This window comes from Octodon degus, unplaced genomic scaffold, assembly GCF_000260255.1.
Source record: "Octodon degus isolate 3935 unplaced genomic scaffold, OctDeg1.0 scaffold00010, whole genome shotgun sequence".
Taxonomy (NCBI): domain Eukaryota; kingdom Metazoa; phylum Chordata; class Mammalia; order Rodentia; family Octodontidae; genus Octodon; species Octodon degus.
The window spans coordinates 17,849,728-17,860,503 of NW_004524586.1; the positions used below are offsets into that span (position 1 = coordinate 17,849,728).

The 10,776-nt window shown below is 40.3% G+C and overlaps 2 protein-coding genes across 5 annotated transcripts in view; one reads left to right on the top strand and one right to left on the bottom strand.

The window, feature by feature from the left end:
• Fank1 (fibronectin type III and ankyrin repeat domains 1) overlaps window positions 1-10,576 on the bottom strand; it is a 166,442-nt gene extending 155,866 nt beyond the window's left edge. For 2 of the 3 annotated variants that reach the window (XM_023708893.1, XM_012513489.2), the window contains exon 1: window positions 10,019-10,152. The gene's annotated coding sequence lies outside the window, so the exon portion shown is untranslated. Of the gene's footprint in view, window positions 1-10,018; window positions 10,153-10,525 lie in introns of those variants that run through there. The other variant, XM_023708892.1, reaches the window with a different exon arrangement.
• The window catches only part of Dhx32 (DEAH-box helicase 32 (putative)), a 64,559-nt gene continuing 58,326 nt past the window's right edge, over window positions 4,544-10,776 (top strand). Inside the window, exon 1 of one of the 2 annotated variants that reach the window (XM_023708891.1) lies at window positions 4,544-4,627. The gene's annotated coding sequence lies outside the window, so the exon portion shown is untranslated. Of the gene's footprint in view, window positions 4,628-10,232; window positions 10,462-10,776 lie in introns of those variants that run through there. The other variant, XM_004625585.2, reaches the window with a different exon arrangement.

Sequence of the window (10,776 nt, forward strand, 5' to 3'; positions counted from 1 at the left end):
TATTATAGGTGTGTAAACTCAGCAAAATATTCTAAAAGAGTCCAGTAGCCCATAATAGTATTGGGTCTTCCGCTTGACTGGCAGTGTCAGAAATTATTGACCTGAGTCCCCTACAGCTCAACATAACAGCATGGCTTTACTTCTTGTACTTCGTTTTTATACTTTTCTGCTGGATGGTTAAGACCAAGATAAAGCAAGACTTATGCAACAAGAGTTGTAGCTTTTGGATCTGATAAGGTCAGTGAAATCCCCTCAGGATTTTTCCTGAAATCCTGTACCTCAAATTATAGATCCTTTGCCAGTGTCAGACATGTGGATGAGTTGATCAGGATATTTTAGTGCAAGGCAAATATCACGTTTTCCTAAGCAGAACTTGATATAAATATAGATGGACAGAATGTGTTCTCCATTTCTTATCCTGTAACTATTGTGCCACAGATGTTTTAGTATAATATTTTCTTTTCTCACTCTGTAGAGAACCCACTCTATGCAAGGCAATAGGAGAGACAGAAAAGTAGGTAGGATGGAGCTACCTAGCCTTAACTATGAAGGAGATTCAAAGGGTGTTGTACACGTGAGAAAAATTTAATAATTGTTCAAAGAAATTAGGGGTTTGATTTTTGTTAACAAAATGGTAAAAATTCAAATGGATTTATTCAGAATTCTGGTGCTCTGCTTCCCTTGTAAAAGGACAACTGTGATTGATTATCTCGGGCCCACTCCATGAGACAGGCTAACCTCCCCTCTGACTATCTTTAATCACAAAACCCCCTTTGCCACTTAAGGTAACATAATATACAGGTTCAGGAGATTAGGATATGGGCTTTTATTCAGCCTATCACAGTGGCAAACAATTAGAAACAAAATTGGTCTCTATCAATAGTGGAATGGTTGAATTATTATAAATTCATATGATAGAAAAGTTTTGTAAAAGTGAGAAGATTCATTATGTGCTAAACAGATGTCCAAGATATGGTGTTAGGTGAAAAAAATGTAGTGGACAGAGGGGAAAAAAAGAATGCAGTATATATAATTGGCTTGTGCATATAATGTCTAAACTGTCTCTGAAGATGGTGGTAAATGCCTACTTAGGACTGAGGCTACAGTGTGGCTTAACCCTAGCAGTTCAAGATCAGTGAAACTTAAGACTTTTCACTCTGTAATCTTATTTATTTATTTATTTGATACAGGGTCTTGCTATGCAATTCAGACTTGTAGTAATCCTCCTGTCTCAGCCTCCCCAGCACTGGGGATCACACACATGCACCGCCATGCTGTTTCAGGGCCGGCTCTGTATGCCCAGGGTCCTGGGGCCAGCACAGCGTATGATACTGGGAATCGAACTTAGTTCCTTGTGCTTGCCAGCAAGTGCTTAGACCACCAAGCCATCTCCCCAACCCTCACTCTATAATCTTTTTTTTTTCTATTTTTGAAACCTATCCAAAAAAGTAAAATAACCTGTAGAGAGAATAAGAAATGTAAAAGGAGTTATTGATGGGAGAGGTGTATATGGGCTGAAGCCAAAAAGTGCAAGTTCATCATAAAAGATACAAGATTTTACCAGATTCCAATGCTGAATAACAACTTACTCCAAAATGTTGAGGCTTAAAACAGCAAATATTTCCTATCTCATAGGTCTTATGGGCCACAGAACCAAACAGAAATATGTATTAAAAAGACCTGGATGTCATGAAAGGTATCCAGGTAGCCTATAAAATACATGAAAAAATGCACTTACTATCATTAGTCATTGTCTTATTTCCTTGTTAAGAGAAAAATACCCAATACCCACATATTAGAGAAGGGAAGGTTAATTTTAGTTCACAGTTAATAGAAGTTTCAGTCCAGGGCAGTAGGGCAGAGGGGCATCAAAGAGAAGAAACACTCCACACAAAACAGGCAGATAAGATCATAGCAAGCAGCAAGGCTTCCCTTTCTCTTTTATTCTATTCAGATCATAAAACTATTGGTCAGTGAGCCCACACTGGGGGTGGGCCTTCCCATTGTTCACACCCAGAAGTAGACTAAACCAATCAATGCACCAATCCACTTAGTGCACATTCCTGATCCAGCCACCTCCCAAAAAGTACCTGAGGTTTTGTAGGGACATTTAAATAACAGCTGTAACAGTCATTAAGGCATAATTAGAACCTTGATAAAATACTTCAGTCATATGCATTAACTTAGCTAAATTTAAAAGAGTAAAACCTAAGAATTGGCAAAGATGTGGTGCACCTGGAACTTTCATACACCTCTAGAAGACAGTTCTGTAATGCTGGTAATAGCTACTGAAGCTAAACAGGACTCAGCAGTGAACTTCCACACTCCTAAGAGTCTATAAAACAGAAATACACACATGTGCACCAAAGGACATTCTGAGAGTATTTACAGTAGCATTATAGCCCCAACTGGAAAGCCCAAATGCACACCATCAAAAGGAGAGTAAACTAAATTGTAGAACATCAGTACTCTGTGTAATGGCCTGAATTTACCATTCTGACCTTCTTATAAAGTATGCTGTAATTGGGGCCATCGAGATAGCTCAGCAGTCTAAAGTCTCTGCTTAGGCAAGCTTAGGCAAACATAGGGAATCTCCTGATATGGGCATCCTTTACTCAGCCTACCATCATAGCCAACAATTAGAAACAGAACAAGCCTATGTGAAAGGGAATTGGTTAAATAATGATAAACTCATACAACAGAATACTGTACAATTATTTTAAAAGTGAGAAAGTTTATTGTGTGCCAAACAGAAAGGTCTCTAAAATATGATGTTATGTGGGGGAAAAAAAAAGAGCAAAGGGCAGAGAAAGAAGGAATGCAGTAAACATAATTTTCTGCTGACTCTTACAGGAAAATTGTTAAGCAAAAGACCTTGAATACACAAATACTGTACACTATGCTCTTCTGCTTGCATAAATTACAAAAGATGAAATTAACCTGTTCTGATAGAACTCCCACTTGTAGTTAACTAGAATCTGGGCAACTCCTAGAAAGGTGAATCATAGCAATGTTCTTTTCTTTTTTTTTTTTTTTTTGAGATTGTGATAACACAAATGTGCTCACTTTGCAAATAGTCATCAGACTATACAATTAAGATCTGTATATTCTTTTATGTATGTACTTCAAGTAAAAATTAGTATTGATTGCCCAGGAAGGAGTAATAGCAACACTATTCTCAGCTTGGGATAATTTAGTTTACTAGAAAATGAAAGTACTCGCACAATCCTGAAGAAGCTCATTAAACTGTTTGTTTCATCAGGTGACCTGATGGGTCTTGTGTGGTTGAGAGAAACAAACAGTTTAATGAGTTTGTTAACTCATTTCTTCTGTGACTGATCTTCTTTCATTTATTCATTCACTCTAACATAAAGAGATTTACTAGAGCCAGAAAGGTATCAATCTCCACCCTGTCTCACGAAAATTTCTCATGGGAGAGCTGAGTATATACATTGGTTACAGCATGTTAAAATGAAAAAGTATTAATAAAATGCAGATACAGTGCAAGAGCATGGAGCTCACTCTGATCTGGGAAAAGGGAAGGTGAATAGACACACAAAGTTCGTAAGAAAGTGATGCTCAGGAAAGGTTTTAAAAACCGAATGGGGGGATGGGCAGTGAGCACATAGAGGGTAAAGAGCATGAGAAGCCTTGGGCAGGGTTCCTGACAACCTAAAATGGAATGGGGACCAGGTGGAAGAGCTGGTACCTAGGTCCTACGAAGGGCAGGTGGCCTTTTCCTTCCTTCCACTTCCATGGGAAGTGCCCTGAGAAGATTCCTAGGGTCCCAAGGATAAACATTAATAGTTTTTAGATATATAGTTACATTCTCTTAAAGAATAGAGTGATTTGTTCTAATGGTGTTTGTAGATACGATACCATGTCCACATCTTGTACAGCAATTAACCACTGGGAGGAATGTATGCAATGTGTTAATTATTGAAACTATCTGATTTGAAACTGTCTCATTGCTATTTGTTTATCAATAAAATTATGGAAAAAATGATTAGGATAGATATATAGCTACATTCTCTTAATTTAAGTAATAGAGGGATTTGTTATAATTGTGTTTGCAAATATGATATGTCTGCATCTTATACAACAATTAACTGCTAGAAAGGCAGTATGCAATGTGTTAATTGTTGGAACTGTCCTACCAATTTGATTTGAAACTACCTCATTGCTATTTATTTCTCAATAAAATTATGGAAAAAATAAAAAAACATTAATAGTTTTGCCTCTGGCTTGCCACCAGCCCTGTGAGAATACACTGTACACTCTCTCTCTCTCTCTCTCTCTCTCTCTCTCTCTCTCTCTCTCTCTCACACACACTCCTGCTGTGTGATGTCTGTGTGACTGTTTATTTTGCACCACCTTCTGAGCTCAATGAGTCACCCTGGCCACTCGTGGATGAGGCTGCTGAGCACAAGCCCCTCCTTGAATGCGGTTGGCTGGTGGCAGTGATCAGACTGGCTGGCACAGTGCTTGCTCAGCACTGCAAGACAGGGTAAACCAAGTTAGCAGGAACAGACGCCAACTGGGGACAGTGCTGGGTAAACGTCAGCTTCTGGACACACAACTCCAACCACTGGGACGTTTTCTCCCTTCCTGTGGCTGAGCATCAGAGGTCAGATTGCAATGACTTTTAGAATTTTGATGGGGACTTAAAAATAAGACTGTTTAAAAGGTGTCGCCTTGAAATTGCTAAAGATGTTTTAAATTTGATTCATATAAGTGTCTTTCTGTGTGAAAAGGTTTGAACTATAACCTGATAGAAATAATATTCTTTAGGGCATAAGACTACTTGGGAAAAAAACTGCTATACAGATTTGTTAAATGATTTTGGGCTTAAGTAAAAAACTACTTTTAAATCCTTTCCAGTGTCCTGGATAATTAATGAGTGAGTACTTCATGGTAGTGTGATGATGTTGTTAGGTCTTAGGACCTGGTGGCCCTTTTGTTCACAGTGTTACTTGCCTAATTCCCTAATTTTACTGGATAAAAGGAGACTCTTAAGATATCAGTTAGGTTAGGAAAGAAAACGGAATAGCATACCTGTAATGGACCTGACATTTATATGCACCTGATTTCAATGAACTTTACCCAAAGCATATGCCACAAGAGGCACTTCAAATGTCACTGTGCACAGTCCCTTCTATTGTAAAGTAAAATAGTTTTCCTCTTATAAGTACACTACATCACACTTAAGGAAATAAGACTAGGCAGCCAACTGTTAACAGTAATGCCACCTATTCAATAAGTGTTTGCTTAAGCCATACTTCCTCTTAGCGCTAGGGACAACATGATAAATGAGGCAGACAGGGCCAATGCCCTCTTCTACTATTGTATAGTCTAGTGACAGTAGATTATTAAACATTGACAAAAATTTTTAAACATTAACAAAATAGTTGGGCTGGGGATACGGCCCAGCAGAACACCATCTGCCTGACAAGCACAAGATCCTGAGTTAGATTTCTGATACCAAAAAAAAAGTAACAAATCATGATTAACTAATTACAAATTTTGATTTCTGCTATGGAGAGAAAAGGGGGAGAGACAGAAACAATGTCGGGGATAAGGCAATGCGTACGTACTTCAGGGAGTCAGAGAAAGACTCCACAAGGAAGTGAATTTTAAGCAAAAACTGAAGGGCATTAGAAGAGAGCTACCAAAGCTACCAGAGCTGAAAAGAATACTTAATCCTGGCAAAAGGTAAAGCTTCCACAAAGAAGCACAGTTCTAAAGAAATTTGAGTATGTTAGAGGACTAAAAGAAACATAATATATTTAGGATCCAAAGTGTGACAAGTTTTAAGAGGTATCTACGCTAGGATAAAAACTGGGTGGATTTTGGGCAGGGGAGTGACAAGACCAGGAGTCTATTTTTTTTTTTTTTACCTTATAAACACATTGCTATATTTAGATAAAGGTCATCTAATGAAAATTTACATCTAGTTTTTTTTAATCATAAAAAGTACAAAATATATTTACTATGCATTTTGATATATATGTGTAGGAAGACACAGTCATCCATGCATAATTCAGATATTAAAAAATTATTGTTTAATAATAAAAATTTTATTATTTCTATTTTTCCTACAATTCCTCACATTTGCTTTTTTTAAGTTTTATTTTTATTTTTTTTCAAAATTTAATGATAAACAGATAGCAATGAGACATTTTCAAATCAAATCGAAGTACAGTTTCAACAAATAATACACTGCATATATTCTTCTTAGTGGTTAATTGCTGTACAAGATGCGGACTTGAGATCCTATTTACAAACACCATTAGAACAAATCATTCTATTCATTAAGAGAATGCAACTATATATCTATTCTAACCACTTTGAATACACAGATACAAAATGGACATTCATCGGTGTACCCCATTTGTTCTAAGTTCCGTTATTGAATATTATAGGTGTGTAAACTCAGCAAAATATTCTAAAAGAGTCCAGTAGCCCATAATAGCATTGGGTCTTCTGTTTAACTGGCAATCAGGAGTCTATTTTGGAAAGGTTATACTGGCTTCCAGGTGGAGCACAGGTAGAGAGGGGAGAAGAAATGTAAGAATCAGTGGTACCTACGGTCCTGGTAAGTGGCATGAGTCCTTGGAAAACCAGATTTCTACAAGGAAAGGGGAAGAAGGAGCACTGGACCTTTGTGGTACTTTGGAGGTGGAATAAACAAGACCTGTTGGTGGAAGTACTGCCTGGGGAGTGGATGTTGAGTAAACAAGAGGAGTCAAGGGTGACTCAGATTTCAGGCTAGAGTAATGGAGAAGGTGGGGAACACTAGTGGAGAAACAAGTTTGAAGAGAGAAGTCAACTCCTTTAAGTGTATGTCTCAGGCTCTTAGTCACAGGAATAATTTAGATACCCATTTAAAAAAAAAATGTTGATATGTAGCCCAGGAGTTCAAGGGCAGCCTGGGCTATATAGTAAGTTGAAGGCCAGGATGAAACACAGAGCAAGACCCTGTCTCAAAAAACAACAACAAAGAGTGGCTTTGTAACTGGATACTGCAGCCAGGGTTACATTTAGGCACATGGTTTATCTCCATGTTGTTTTTGATAAATACGGATTTTAGGAAGATAGAATGTTTCATTATGTTGTTAGTTACTTGGATTGTATTTGTTTAGATTTGGGCTAAAGACCCCACACAACCACCTACTGGTTTTATCACTCACTACGAAATTAGGTAAGAGAAGTACTGTTGAATTTACATATTTTTTAAAAAAGAAAAATAAAGGACTTTGTTATTTTATAGATTGGCTATCCTTCCAACTGTCCAGTGGTGAAGTCAGTCTAGGAAGAAAATAAAAACATAAATGTGCTAGCTGAAAGCCCAAACCACTCTGAACAGCTCAAGGGTCGTGAACTTATTTATTTTCCCCTAAGGAATCATTTCTTGGTCCACTGCCTTATTCTGTAAAACAGAGGTAGCCCCTGTCATCCTTTGCTTATTGCCAGAATATGATCCAGCTGAGGGGTTTGAGAGTTTATGTTTATTGGATTTTAATGACTCAGTTAACAAAGGTCATTCCTAAAAGTAATAGAAAACTAAGTCTCTGGAAATAAAATGGATACAAATGACTTGAGGGTTATTTCTAGTGGTTCTTTAGTGTTCGTTTAGACATATGCTTAATTCTTAAAAACAATTAAGAAGGAGCCCTCCTGTTAATCAATTTACTGATGCTATATTTATTCTTCTAAAATGTTATTTGAAGCCATTCAATAACAAAAGGTACCATGTAATTACCAAACATAAAATATATTCTATGATATTCATATAAAGATATAATGTTAATACTGACAACAGTATAATTGTAATTACAACACTTGGTAGTATTGTACCACTATAGTACTTCCATTATCTTTGAGAGGATTAAATGACTTCAGTCTTGGGTAAAATCTAGTTAGATAAAATCTTGACGTTTCAAAAACAAACTGAGCTAATTTAATCTTATCCTTTTAAATATTTACCAAATCACTTAAGGTTAGTAAATAATTTAGCAAATATTTACCCAAAATGATGCTTAGTAGACTGTGAAAGAATCTCCTAAGGTAAAAGGTAACTGAATTTACTTAAAATTAAATTAATAAAAGTAAGAATATGTGCAAAAGAATACATCTGGTTTTTTTCCCAGGCATAAATTGCTTTACAAATATCTTTGACTTCAAAACCTAAGAAGCATCAGGGCTGAGGGAGATATCTCAGTGGTACCAGTGCCTGCCTGGCACAGGCAAGGTCTCGAGTTTGATCTCTGGTACCACACACACACACACACACACACACACACACACACACACACACAATGAGCTGAGCCAGGCATGGTTTGCACAAGCCTGAGAGGCTGAGGCAGGAGGATCTCTTGCTCTCCTGTTACATACAGCTTTACTAATCTTCCCATTCTTGAAAACTGCTCCTCCCTCAGGTCTGGGGACCTTGGTGCAAGGATTTCTTCTACAATTTCTCTTCCCTTATTCTTTGCCAGGACATCCTGCAGATCTAGTTCTACTTTCTCCTGGGAACCTTCTGTTCACCTCTTCCCTAGTCTTAGAGAGTTTTTAGTAACTTTTAAGAAACTCTGCTTACTTTCCTGGGATGCATGAAACTAACATTGCAGTATTCTCATTCAATCCCAGGTCCCTAGAACAGAACTGCAACACATTAGGGACAACAAATGAACAAATAAATACAACACTAAAGATTTTTAAGTTTACATCTTTGAACTATAAAGATAAATCTGCAGAAATAAAGTTAGTTTTTTTAAAAAAAATTCATATCACTTCAAATCATTTCTTCTTTATGGATAACATTCACAGCCTGGTATTAGTTTGAAATTGGATTTTTAAAAATCTTAAGAATTGTGTATGTTAAATTTCTTTCTTTTTTTTTTTTTTTTTTTTTTTCTTCAGAACCGGGGAATGAACTCAGGCCCTTGCACTTGCCAGGGAAGGCTTATTCCACTGAGCCATCTCCCCAGCCCCTTAAATTTCTTTCAACAGGTTAGGTAGAAGCTGTAGACTCCAAAGAGTTATAAATACAAAGAAATTCTGTATAATAGCCCTACCAACCTAAGCCAACTTAATTCCAATTTAGAAGTTTTTTCCTCAGCAAATGATTAAAATAAAGGAGAAAGTCTTTTTAAAAGCTTTTCTTGGAAATAAATGCCCTTTACAAATGCTATTCCTCCCAGACAAAAGTTGGATTTAGCTTGAGTGCTTTATTTGTGAAATTGTGCAAGACAAGCTGACTAGGTTTGAAGAATCAAATTGCTCACCCTTATAATCAAGTTTTAAGATCGTTCAAGTCTCTAGATAAGACAACCCTTATTTTAAGAACAAAAAGGGGTAATAAAACAATTTAGGCGGAGATGAGTAAAGAAGGACCTAGGACAAAGTCCCTGAAATGGTGGTGGTGGTGGGCAACCCAATAAACCAGTGTTAGATCTGATATGTAAATTGCACACCTTTGGCCATACATCAAAAAACGTGGGAAAACAAAATTAGTACAAATAATTTTTTGGCGCATCTTATCTCTTACACTAACTATAATTAAATAGAGGTAACAATAAATTAAGTGTACTTTAAAAAGCTCACCCCACCTCCTTTATATCAGACTATTGCGGGGTTAAACCCCAGATTTGTCGCATGCTTGATGGCTTGTATCTTAGAAGGACAAGCTATTTACAATTAACGAACCAAACTACAAACTAAAATCATGGAGGAGGTGGTAACAGTAACAGTAACAATAAATAAACAGAACTGCTCCGGGGAGAATCTCAGGAAGGAACGCGCTGCGGGCGTCCATCCTCCGTCCTGCGGGCTCCCACCGGAGACCCTCTCGGCCCGACCACACGGCAGGGCTCGGTTCCCTTCTCCCTCCAGCAGAGACGCGCGAGCGCAATCGCAAAGTGCACGTCCCCGTCGGATGCGCTAAAGCCCGCAGGGCTGCGTGGGGGCCCGAGGGGTTCCCGGAGGCCGAGGCCCTCCCCGGCCCTGCCGCCCTTACTCAGGGGCTCCACGGTCTGTCGCTCCCAGGCCCCGCAGGCCAAGCCCCGCCGCTGCCGCCCGCGTACACCTCAGCTCCTAGCAGGCGTCTCTTGAGTTGCCCGGGCAACCAGGGTCCGGGAGGAGGGGCCAGTAGGACGGCGAGAGGGAGGGACCAAAAGCCGCTAGAAAACGCCAGCGAGCGCGCGAGCCCGCGCGTAGCTGGGGGCACCGAGCGAAGGTGGTGGCCGATTGGCCAGTGGAGGACACTGCCTCGGAGGCCTGGTCAGGCAGTCGGGACTCCCCTGAGGCCCTTGCCCCGACCTCCGGGCCTGCGCTGCGACCTCCGGAGTGGGCGCTGCGGGCCCCGCCGTCGCAGTCCCGAGGTAGCTGTCGGGACCGCCCGGGCGTTTGGCGACCGGCGGGGCCTGGCCGCGCTCCGGGACTCGGCGGCCGGCGCTGCAGGTAAGACGGGGCCGGGCAGCGCGGAGCCGGGCGGCGGGGCCTGTGGGTGGGCGGCTCGGCGCACCTGTTGCGGCCCTCGGGCTCCGGCCCGCTCTGGACCACCAGCGCCCCCTGGGACCCCCAGACGCCCCTTCTCTGGAGTCCGCGTCGCGGCGGGGTGCGGGTCGCTCCGGAGCCGGGACGTCGGGTCACCAGCCTCGGGGAGCGTTGCCGGGCGCAGGAGAGCCGCCCGGCGTCCGGACTGGGCCAGAAGTGGTGCCACACTCCAGAAACCCCGGAGATTCCTCCGCCCTGCGTTGCTCTGTCATCTCGGGT